Below are 12,317 nucleotides of genomic sequence, written 5' to 3' on the forward strand. Positions count from 1 at the left end.
ATGTCCTTAGGTTAGTTAGGTTTAAGTAGTTCTAAGTTCTAGGGGACTGATGACCATAGATGTTAAGTCCCATAGTGCTCAGAGCCAGCCAAACCCGCGTCCGGCCATCCTAATTTAGGTTTTCCGCGATTTCCTTAAATCGCTTCGGGAAAATGCCGGGATGGTCCCTTTGAGAGGGCACGGCCGACTTCCTTTCCTAATCCGATGGAACAGATGACCTCGCTGACGGCCCCTTCTCCCAGATCAACCTAATGAACGCTGAAGCGACGCTGTTCTTGCCGTGGCGAATCATAAAGTAGTCTATAACCCAAATACTAATGCTGTGAAGCGGACAAATTGCGAGACAGAGATGATGTTTCTAGTGCACGTTGGCGCACTTCACACGTATTTTTTCAGTGACAAAAACTAAAAATTGCAGTTTTTGGACATCTCTTTTCATGCCAGGGTACGATATAATGATCCGGCATTCTAAGCTTACTGATTCATCTCCATTTCTTAGAATAAAATTTGAAAACGGGTTCTTTTAAATGTCTGAACAGGGCTGTGATAGTTTCTAAGAATTTTTAGAAAGTTCCTCAGGGAATCTAAAATCTTCCAGATAGTCGATCGGACAGCTATTCGCTCTGTCCATCTATTCGCTACAAGCAATTTATAAATTGGAAAGATCATATACAAAATGTTGTTGTGGTGTGGCAAACCAAAGACTGCGTTAATTGGCAGAACATTTAGATACAACGTTTCTACTAAAGAGACTGTCTACGCTATCCCCGTCAGTCATCTACTGAAGTGTTAGTGATCGGTATAGGATCCTTGTCAAACAGGACTGACGGAGGACATCGCAAAGGCCAAAGAAGAGCAGCTCATTTTGTGTTATTGCGAATTATGGGAGAAAGTGTCCTGGTTATGATACCCCAAAACAAAGGCGTTTTTCATTGTGGTAACGAACTCCACGGTCTGAGGTTTATGGTATGTTACGTTATGGCAATCGGTGACCTAGAAACGACGGAGAGGCTCCGTCCCCGCCGCAGCCGCAGTGGTCCGCAACTCCACGACGACTACCGCAGTCCATTTCACCCCTCTGCCGCCCCACACCGAACCCAGGGTTATTGTGCGGTTCGGCCCCCGGTGGACACCCCCAGGGAACGTCTCACACCAGACGAGTGTAACCGCTATGTTTGCATGGTAGAGTAATGGTGGTGTACGCGTACGTGGAGAACTTGTTTGCGCAGCAATCGCCGACATAGTGTAACTGAAGCAGAATAAGGGGAACCAGCCCGCATTTGCCGAGGCAGGTGGAAAACCGCCTAAAAACCATCCACAGACTGGCCGGCTCACCGGACCTCGACACAAATCCGCCCGGGCCAGGCGCTCCTTCCCGCCCGGAAAGCCGTGCGTTAGACCGCACGGCCAACTCGGCGGGCTTGGTCTAAGGGTAGCTTCTTTGATTAATAATCGAAACGTCGGGTTCGAACGCCGCCACCGCTTAAAATTTGAATAAAATCAACAGCATTGGCGGCCGAAGACTTCCGGAGTAAGAAGTCAGCCTCATTCTGTCAAAGACCTTATCAAAGAGGGCGGAGGAGCGTACACAACTTCAGGGTAATTTCTTGTCCTTGAGATGGAAAACTGCTCCTAAAGGCGGAAGAATCAGCAGTGGTCAACAGCATGAAGATGCAGAAGGCAATGGAAGCAACAGCATTAAAGTCACATGATTTGTATGCACAGGACATGTGGCCTGTAATTGAAAAAGTGCCATGATTATCTCTCCATTGGCAAAATATTCCGGAATACTTCCCCATTCGGATCTCCGGGAGGGTACTGACACGCGGGAGGTGACTATCAGCGGGAGACTGAATAACTAACGAAGGGATAACGCTTTACAAGTCAGGGCGTGGAATGTCAGGAGCTTGAACCCTGTTGGGAAGCTAGAAAATCTGAAAAGGAAAATGCGAACAGTCGACCTAGATTTAGTGTCGGTCAGGAAAGTACAGTGGAAAGAAGACAAGGATGTCTGGTCAGATGATTACAGGGTAATATCAACCGTAGAAAAAGATGATAGGAGTAGGCTTCGCTATGAATGGGAGTGAGAGCAGAGTGTTCAGTGATAGAGCTGTTGTCATTAGAATCGATAGTTTACCAACACCAACAACGACCGTTCAGGTACACATGCCGACATCGCAAGCAGAGCATTATGGGATAGAGAAAGTTTGAAGGTATTGAACGGGTAATGCAGTAAGTAAAAGGGAGATGGAAAGGTAATAGTTATGAGGGACTGGAATGCTTTTGAAGGGGGAAGAATAGAAGAAAGGGTTACGGGACAATATGGGCTTGGTACTAGAAATGAGAGAGAAGGAAGACTAATTGAGTTCTGCAATAAATTTCAGCTAGTAATAGCGAATACTCTGTTCAAGAGCCATAAAGGAGGAGGTATACTTGGAAAAGGCCGACAGATACGGGAAGATTCTAGTTACATTACATCGCGTACCCAGCAGTAGATACAGGCTCAGGTCACAATTTATTAGTCATGAACAGTAGGCTGAAGTTTAAGAGACTAGTTGGGAAGAATCAATGTGGAAAGAAGTGGAATACGCAAGTACTAAGGAATGGATACGTACGCTTGAAATTTTCTGGGGCTATAGATACTGAGATAAAGAATAGCTCAGTAGGCAGTTGGGATGAAGGGGAATGGACATCTCTGAAAAGGGCAATCACAGAAGCTGGAAAGAAAAACTATGCACAAAGATGTGAACTGCGAAGAAACCATGGGTGAGAGAAGAGATACTTCAGTTGATCTATGGAAGAAGGAAATACAAAAATAATCAGAGAAATTCAGGAATACAGAAACATAAGTCGCTGAGGAATGAAATAAATAGTAAGTTCAGGGAAGCTAAGACGAAGTGGCTGCATGAAAAGTGTTAAGGAATCGAAAAAGAAATGGCTGTCTGAAGGACTGACTCAGAATACAGAAAAGTCACAGTAACCTTCGGTGAAATTAAAAGCAAGGGTGGTAACAACGGGAATTCCACAGTTAAATGCAGAGGAGAGAGCGGATAGGTGGAAGGAGAACACTGAAGAACTCTGCGAGGAATAAGATTTGTCTGATGTGATAGAAGAAGGAACAGGAGTCGATTTAGAAGATATAGGTCCTTGCATAGTCCCTTGCAGTGTGTCGCAATACTTCTGGGACATCTTGCAGAGCCTACACACAGAAAGACAGCACAAACTGTCACAAGTTTGTTGGACCTGCCGAAGAGAATCACGGAAATGATTAAATACCAGAACTGACATACGCTTGAAGATAGACACAAACTATTCCACGAAAGCTTACTTGAAAATATTCAGAAACATATATACGTAAATACCAAAGCAATATATTAAAGCCTCTTACGTATCGCTCCTGCAGTGACAGCAAGGCAAGATTAACTACTGAATACTCAGAGGCATTTAAGCATTCTTCCAGCGCTTGGCATCCGAAAGCTGGGGGAGAGAAAGTCTAATACCTAGCACAATAGGATGTACCGCCTGTCATATTGATTTACGTACACTGCTCTACAAAACTTTAGGATGAGCTAAATAAAGTAACGTAACATATTAACTACTTTGTGGCAATGGATGACAAGGCGAAGCGTGTTGTCAGAGGTCTCCCAGTCGTATACAGAAACATGAACATCAAATGGCATGAGGTCAGGGTAACTATAGGCGGCAAATAGAGCTAGCCGCACAACACGAGGCAGTTGAAGAAACGGGGAAGAGCGCGCGCGTGTGTGTGCGTGTGTCGATCAGAGAGCAATTACGGTGCGCTATGGTGGACTCTTCACCACAACATTGCCCAGAGACAGCAGATGGATGACTTCACACAGGGTAGAAAGGACGAAGTGTGACAAGGGGAGTTTGGTACTGTTCACAGCATTATCTCAGATGTATGGCGAGCGTTCCGAACCACAAGGCAGTCACTGCTGCCCGTAAGAGAGGAGGTTGCCAACCACAGCTCAAGCAGCGGGTGAAATTACGACGGCATTTAACAGGAATGCAAGGCGTGCAATCTCTCGCACCACAATGGCACGGTGGCTACATGGGGATTGTCTCTTTGCCCGACGACCAGTGCGTAATGTTCAGTTGACACCCGCACATCGGCGGCACATTTGGCCAAGACGAGCATAGGGACGGGACCAACGAAGAGTGCCGTCATGTGCTCTCCTCGGGTGAGAATAGATTCATTCTCAGAAGTGATTCTGAACGTATTCTTATATACAGGGTGGTTATAATTAAAGTTAAACTTTCCAACCGCTGTAGAAATAAAACCTCTGGTCAGAATGTTTCCAAATTGCAACGGAATATTATCGGAGGAAGGGGAAAAGTATGGCAGAAGAAAAATAAATAGTTACAAAATGAAGGAATAGATGGCGCTATAAGCATCATAATTTAATAGTGGTCGACTACAAATGACAAATGAATCACACATAAATGCCTAAGGTGTATGTCTGACGTTAAACAAACTGTACTACTCAGTGTGCATGGGTGTACAGGTGTGATGCTGTTAGTTACGTAAGCCCAGCCACCATGTCAAGGTCATATCACATCGGATGGAAAAAATCGGTTTTTAACTGTCCTGGGGCCAGAAATCGCATAAAAAGCGTGAATCAAAATCAAACTGGATTATTAATTTCCGCGTGACTGGCGGAAAACGTGTTCAGTATGATGTCCAAATATGCTGTCCACCGTTTTCTGCAAAAAGTTGAAATTGAGAAACAGCATGTTCACAACTGATCGAAGTGTTTCCAGAGTCACGTTCAGGATGTGTTGCGCAGTGCGTGCCTTCAGTGCAGCTAAGTTTGCAGTCGGAACAATGAACACATCTTTCAGATAGCGCCACAGCCAGAAGTCACACGGATTACGATCAGGTGATCGGGACGTCCAGGCTGTAGGGAAATGGCGGCTGATAATTCTAGCATTTCCGAAATGGCGCTTCAGCAGCTGTTTAACTGGATGTTCAATGTGTGGAGATGCGCCATCTTGCATAAAAATGATCCCATCCACATATCCACGCTGTTGGAGAGCTGGGATGACGTGGTTGCGCAAAAGACACTGATAGCGGTACAGGTAAAAGGACCGGAAGCACCTGTCTCTTCGAAAAAATATGGCCCTATGGTAAATGATGTCGTAAACCCACACTCACACAGTGACCTTTTCAGGATGAAATGGTACTGTTTGATTTGCGTGTGGATTTTCAGTTGTTCATATTCCAGAATTCTGTGTATTGACATATCCTGTCAGATGGAAGTGGGCTTCGTCTTTCCACAAACTCTTCCGCGGGCAATCATTGTCCACTTCCATGTGGGCAAGAAATTCTAAAGCAAAGGTCTCTTGCTGGCTGGTCAACCGGAAGCAATTCGTGCACATGGGTAATTTTGAATGGATAGCAAAGAAGGATGTTTCGTAGGATTTTACGGACCGTCCGTCACGGGTATGTCCAATGTTCGGCCACTACACGTCTGCACACCATCACTCGTCTTCTACATTGCTGTGGCCACTGCTTCCACTGACGTCGAATCAATTCCTTTCCTCCCTCTACCAGGTTGCACAGCAAAAGAGCCCGTTCTTTCGAATTTCCGAATCATTTTCTCCAGACCCGCGGCAGTCATCGGATCAACGCCTTTTTTCAAACCCCTCAGTGTCCGTAACTTCTGCAGAGCGACAAGTGCACAGTCATCATTCTTGTAATACAGCTTTATAAGCAGAGCGCGATCCTGCATTGAGACAGTCACGGCGAACGTCGCGGACGCGAAGGGAGGAAAAGCCGTCTACCAACTTCAATGGGTCGTGCGCATGGCAGGTGTTTTCATTCACGTATTCTGACACATACAGCGCCATCTACTGATCCATTTTCACACTATTTTTTTCTTCTGCCATACGTTTTCTCCCTTCTCCGATAATATTCCGTTGTATTTTGAAGTTATTCTGACCAGTGGTGTTATTTCTACAGCGTTTTGAAAGTTAAATTATAATCGCCTGTGATTAATACGTAATGCACCGGGGGACCTTGCGAAATATAATCGTTTTCATAGTCCAGGTGTTACGATGTGGGCTATGAGGAGACATTGTTGCATGTGCGTACTGACCTCCATATCTTTGAACATACTACACTCAGTGGTGAACATTATTGTGACATTTTACTCCTCCCTCATGTGCGTCTTTTCAGGGGTGCAGTCGGTCATGACTTCATTTTTAAGGGTGGCAATGGGCGACCACTTTGAACACCACAGGTAAAAAAGCAGTTGGAAAGAGTGGATACTCAGCGAATGGACTGGCCAGCCCATTCCCCGACTTAAATTCCGTCTGGCACTTGTGGGATGCGTTGGGGTGACGTACTGCAGCAATGACCTTCCAACAGCTGTCGATCGTGCTGGTGGAGGACTGCAGTGCCCTACTAGAACTGCTTACCAACGTTGTGTCTGGCATGGCAGCACGTTGAGGACTATGCATTGCCGTCCCTGCTGGTCACACATACTATTTTTTAATGCCCAGGAGACCAACATAAATCACAATGAGTTCAGCATAATCATTGTCTTTGAATGAAAGTGTCATTGCTGTTAATCTTATACGAGGGTCATTCCAATGCACAATTTTTTTTTTAAATCCATCTTTCATTCTACATCTTTGAAAGTTTTACAGTGTGTGGATACATCCTTTAGGAGCAATATTTTCATTTCTCCACATAATTTCCATCCCTCTCAACTGCCTTACTCCATCTTGGAACCAACGCCTGTATACCCGCACGGTAAAATTCTGGACCAACCTGTTGGAGCCACTGTTTGGCAGCGTGCACAAGGGAGTCATCCTCTTCAAACCTTGTTCCACGAAGAGAGTCTTTCAGTTTCCCAAAGAGATGATAGTCACATGGAGCCAAAAAAATGGTTCAAATGGCTCCGAGCACTATGGGACTTAAGAGCTGAGGTCAGCAGCCCCTAGAACTTAGAACTACTTAAACCTAACTAACCTAAGGACATCACACACATCCATTCCCGTGGTATGATTCGAACCTGCGACCGTAGCTGTCACGCAGTTCCAGACTGAAGCGCCTAGAACCGCACGGCCACTCAGGCCGGCTCATGGAGCCAGGTCAGGACTGTAAGGCGGGTGTTTCAGTGTTGTCCGTCGGAGTTTTGTGATCGCTTCCATAGCTTTTTGACTGACATTTGGCCGTGCATTGTCGTGCAACAGCAAAACATCCTGCTTTTGCCGATGTGGTCGAACACGACTCAGTCAAGCTTGAAGTTTCTTCAGTGTCGTCACATATGCATCAGAATTTATGGTGGTTCCACTTGGCATGATGTCCACAAGCAAGAGTCCTTCGGAATCGAAAAACTCTGTAGCCACAACATTTGCAGCAGAATGTGTGGTTTTGGATTTTTTTTTCTTGGATTAATTTGCATGATGCCACTCTGGTGAAAAATGATGGAGCCATGTCTCGTACTGTTCCAAAAGTTCGCTGCATACCGTTTTTCTTGTTTCTTTGTGAGCCACTGTCAACATCCTGGGAACCCACCTGGCACAAACCTTTTTTAACGCCAACACTTTCACTATTCTGCAAACAGTTCCTTCCCCTATCCCAACGCAGCGTGACAATTCGTGCACTGTAATGCGTCTGTCAACAGTCACCAATTCGTTAACTCTCTGCACATTGTCTGGAGTGTGTGCAGTACGAGGCCTGCCGCTGCGAGGACAATCCTCAATATTGCCGTGCCCGCTTTCATCCCGTAACCTGCTTGCCCACCAACTAACTGTACTGCGATCGACAGCATCATCTCCATACACCTTTTTCAACTTCTTGTGGATGTTTCCCACTGTTATTCACATCACAGGAATTCTATGACAGCACGTTGCTTCTGACGAACTTTTTTTTTTGTTCTTTTTTGTTTGGGGTTTAAGGGCGCTCAACTATCTGACGAACTTCAAGTGTAGCTGACATCTTGAAGACATGCTGTGACGGCGCCACTCACGGGAACGGGTTGAACTGAGTTTGGAAACAAGCGGGAAGGATGTATCTACACACTGTAAAACTTTCACACATGCAGAATGAAAACTGTATTTTTACAAAAATAGTGCGCATTTCTTTTGGATTGACCCTCGTAGCATATTTCTCTCAGTTATATTCTGTACAATACTGTAGCAGTTCTTTCTAAGTATGCTCCAAGTTTAATCCGGCTATGTATCTTGTAGAGATGGGCAAACTCTTTCATCCTTGGGAGCTAGTTCAATGGTGATCGCTCTTTTTTGGGAACCGTTCATTTTTACTCGTTCACCGTTCATTTGTGCTTGGTATATGGTTCTTATGACAAACTGAAAGTTAGTAGCATAGGTGACTGAAGATGGAAGGCGCCAAGAGCGGGGCACTTGCCACCTCTCTGGAGAACAGACCTTTTATTGATAACAGAATTCTAACACACTTGCAATTTTCGTGATTCTGCAAAACTTATCGTTTAGCCAACTGTTGCGTTATGTGACTGATCACGGTGAAATAATATACGGTGGTGCACAAAAAACCGGCCCCCGTACAGACTGCTCGCCAGTAATGCACAATTTGTTGACCACTACGAGCAGAATAGATAAACATGTAATAATTAGGCAGTGAAGAAATAACAAATAAGCTAATGCAAACAACAACTTCGAAACAATAGATGGCGATTGGTCGGCGACAATGAGCAGTCTAGTACTCAAGGCCGATTGTTCATGCGTCACCGTGTACCACTGAAATAATATTGCAGAAGTTATCACATTCTCCTTACAAAATGTGACACCAGACATTCGATTATGGAGCGCGGGCTTCATTCGGTCAACCTTCCAAAACAATGAACATGCTCTTTTACCTTGATCAAAAAAAGACGGAAAATGGCCACTCGTGTGTGCCTTTGCATGTGTAATAGTAAAAAAAATCTTGCCTTTTTACAAGTATTTCTTCTGCATTTTATCGAAATAGTGAAGTAAGCTGATACGCCGTTATGTTACCTGAAGAGATGTATTTATTACAAACCACGTATTTTTATGTAATTTACGTAATTATAAAATACATTTTAATTACTGGTCATGGGCGCTGAATAGAATACGAAAAGAACCAGAAGTTCAGAGTTCAAAAAAGGTTTGAAACAGATATAGAATGGGCGGGCGCAGCGAACGAAACGGACAACTCGATACTGAACTAAACTATGAGCATTCGGTAGAGGGATTGCGACGAGTGGCCACGCGAAGAAGGACGAGTCCGACCGAGCGAGACCGAGACCGAGACAGACGGGAACGGGACCGAGTCTGGAACGAGACCGACCATTTCCCGTTCCCAGGAACTACAAGTAGAAAGCCGCGACCGAAGTGAACTATGAAAGACCGTTCCTTAAAATTCGTACCTCGGTCGTTCCGTTCATCTTGATGAACCGTTCCTTTGGACGCGTTGGTTCGCGAACGACCCATCTCTAGTGTCTTGGCAGTGACGTATCATTCTTGTGTGTGTGTGTGTGAATTCCTAAGGGACCAAACTGCTGAGGTCATCGGTCCCTAGACTTACAGACTACTACAACTTAAACCAACTTATGCTGAGAACAACACACACACCCATGCCCGAGGGAGGACTCGAAGCTCCGGCGGGAGGGGCCGCACAATCAGTGACATAGCGCCTCAAACCGCGCGGCCATTGCGCCGAGAACGTTTTCATCCTTAAACAACCAGTCATTTCAAATTGTCTCTCCGTCGGGGACATGATAACCTTTATGTAGAATGTATTGCAGGTGGGTCTATGGAAGGTGGAAGAGTTTTTTTGTCATGCCACGTAATTTGAAACAAAAACTGGAGACTAGAAATCTACTCTGTATGAATCAGCATGGGTTTCGAAAAAGACGACGGTGTGAAACCCAACTTGCGCTATTCATCCACGAGACTCAAAGAGCCACAGACACGAGTTCCCAGGTAGATGCCGTGTTTCTTGACTTCCGCAAGGCGTTTGATACAGTTCCCCACAGTCGTTTAATGAAAAAAGTAAGAGCATATGGACTATCAGACCAATTGTGTGATTGGATTGAAGAGTTCCTCGATAACAGAACGCAGCGTGTCATTCTCAATGGAGAGAAGTCTTCCGAAGTAAGAGTGATTTCAGATGTGCCATAGGTGAGTGTCATAGGACCATTGCTATTCAAAATAAATATAAATGACCTTGTGGATAATATCGGAAGTTCACTGAGGCTTTTTGCGGATGATGCTGTGGTACATAGAGAGGTTGTAACAATGGAAATTTGCACTGAATTGCAGGAGTATCTGCAACGAATTGACGAATGGTGCCGGGAATGGCAATTGAATATCAATGTATACAAGTGTAATGTGCTGCGAATACATAGAAAGAAAGATCCCATATCATTTAGCTACAACACAGCAGGTCAGCAACTGGAAGCAGTTAATTCCATACATTATCTGGGAGTAGGCATTAGGAATGATCTAAAATGGAATGACCATATCAAATTAAAAGTCGCTAAACCACATGCCAGACTGAGATTCATTGGAAGAATCCTAAGGAAATGCAGTACGAAAACAAACGAAGTAGGTTACAGTACACTTGTTCGCTCACTGCTTGAATACTGCTCATCGGTGTGGGATCCGTACCAGATAGGGTTGATAGAAGAGATAGAGAAGATCCAACGGAGAGCAGCGCCCTTCGTTACAGGATCATTAAGTAGTCGCGAAAGCGTTACGGAGATGATAGATAGACTCCAGTGGAAGACATTGCAACAGAGACGTTTCGAGAACATACCTTGTAATGTTGTTGCATTAATTTGTTCTGAAAGCGGTGCTGATATTCAAGACCATAAAAGTGGGTTAAAAGCTGTGAGCTATCTGAGGAAGTTAACCTTGCATTACTACGCAATTGTTTCACCAGGTATCCAGTCTAGCTTACCAAATTCCCAACCAGACTAACATTAATTATAATGTTTTAGTACTCATCTGACGATAACCGGTGATATATATATATATATATATATATATATATATACTTACTTATCGCGAATGGACCCAGAAGGATCACGCAAAGCTTTCTGACGTCGTTTCTTCCATACTTCTTTCATTCGTTCTCCATGTTTTCATTTTCTTTCTTCTGTCCATTTTGTTCCTGGTCTCTTTAGTGCTTCCTTCTCCGACAATACATTCCACTTTTCCACCTTATTTCTAAAAGTTTTTCTATCTTTGACATCTTTAAGTTCAATATTTGCTTTTTGTAAATCTAATTTTACTTGGCTAATCCATGGTGTTGTTGATTTGACTTTTTCTATGTAAGTGAGAATTCTGTTGGTGAGTCGTGTGGGGGGAAGTCTAGTGACATGTCCATAAAATTTTAATCTTCGCCTTCTTATGTCTGCTGCCAGGTTTGATATAGTTTCTGTGGTTCTTCTTGATTGTATCCGGTATCCTTCTTCTGTTAATTTTGGACCTAAAATCTTTCTCATAATTTTTCGTTCTTCTTTTAGTATTTTTTTCTAAATCACATTTTGTGTGGAGTGTGAGCGTTTCACTAGCATATAGTGCTGCTGGCTTAATTACTGCGCAGTAGTGTCTGATTTTTGTGTTCGAGGAGATGCATTTTTTATTGTATATTTCATGTGTCATACCATATGCTCTCTTCATTTTCTGTTGTCTGATCTTCTGTGCAACTTTCTCTCCTCCGGTTGGCTCCAAAATTTCAGCTAGGTATTTAAAATGTTTTACTCTATTTATTTTTCCATATTTTGTGTTCAAACTGTGTATATGGAATTTCGTACAGAAAAATTCTGTCTTTTGAAACGAAATTTGTAAACCTACTTTATCCGCGCATTCCTTAAGGATCTCTATTTGTTTGGTGGCGATTTCTTCATCATCTGCAAGTATGGCCAAGTCGTCCGCGAATGCTAAACAAGATATCTCCACGTTGTCTTTGGTTCTACCAAGATGGATTGGTTTCCAGTAGGATTGATTTTTTAATTCTTTTTCCCATTCCTTAATGACTTTATCCAGGACTATATTAAACAAAAGTGGAGATAGCCCGTCACCTTGACGTACTCCAGTTTTTATGAGAAAAGGTTCAGAGATTTCTCCCCTGAATTTAACTTTAGATACAGTGTCTGTCAGTGATTCTTTGATAAGCCTTAGTGTTTTGGAGTCAAGTCCAAGTTCCTCTAAAACGTTAAACAAAGATTGCCGGTCAATTGAGTCATAGGCTTTCTTAAAATCTACAAATGTACAAATTATGGGGGCATTTCTAATTGCTTTGTGTTTTAATGTTGTCTTTAAATTAAATATTTGTTCTA

The sequence above is a fragment of the Schistocerca nitens genome, chromosome 7 (genome assembly GCF_023898315.1).
Source record: "Schistocerca nitens isolate TAMUIC-IGC-003100 chromosome 7, iqSchNite1.1, whole genome shotgun sequence".
NCBI lineage: Eukaryota > Metazoa > Arthropoda > Insecta > Orthoptera > Acrididae > Schistocerca > Schistocerca nitens.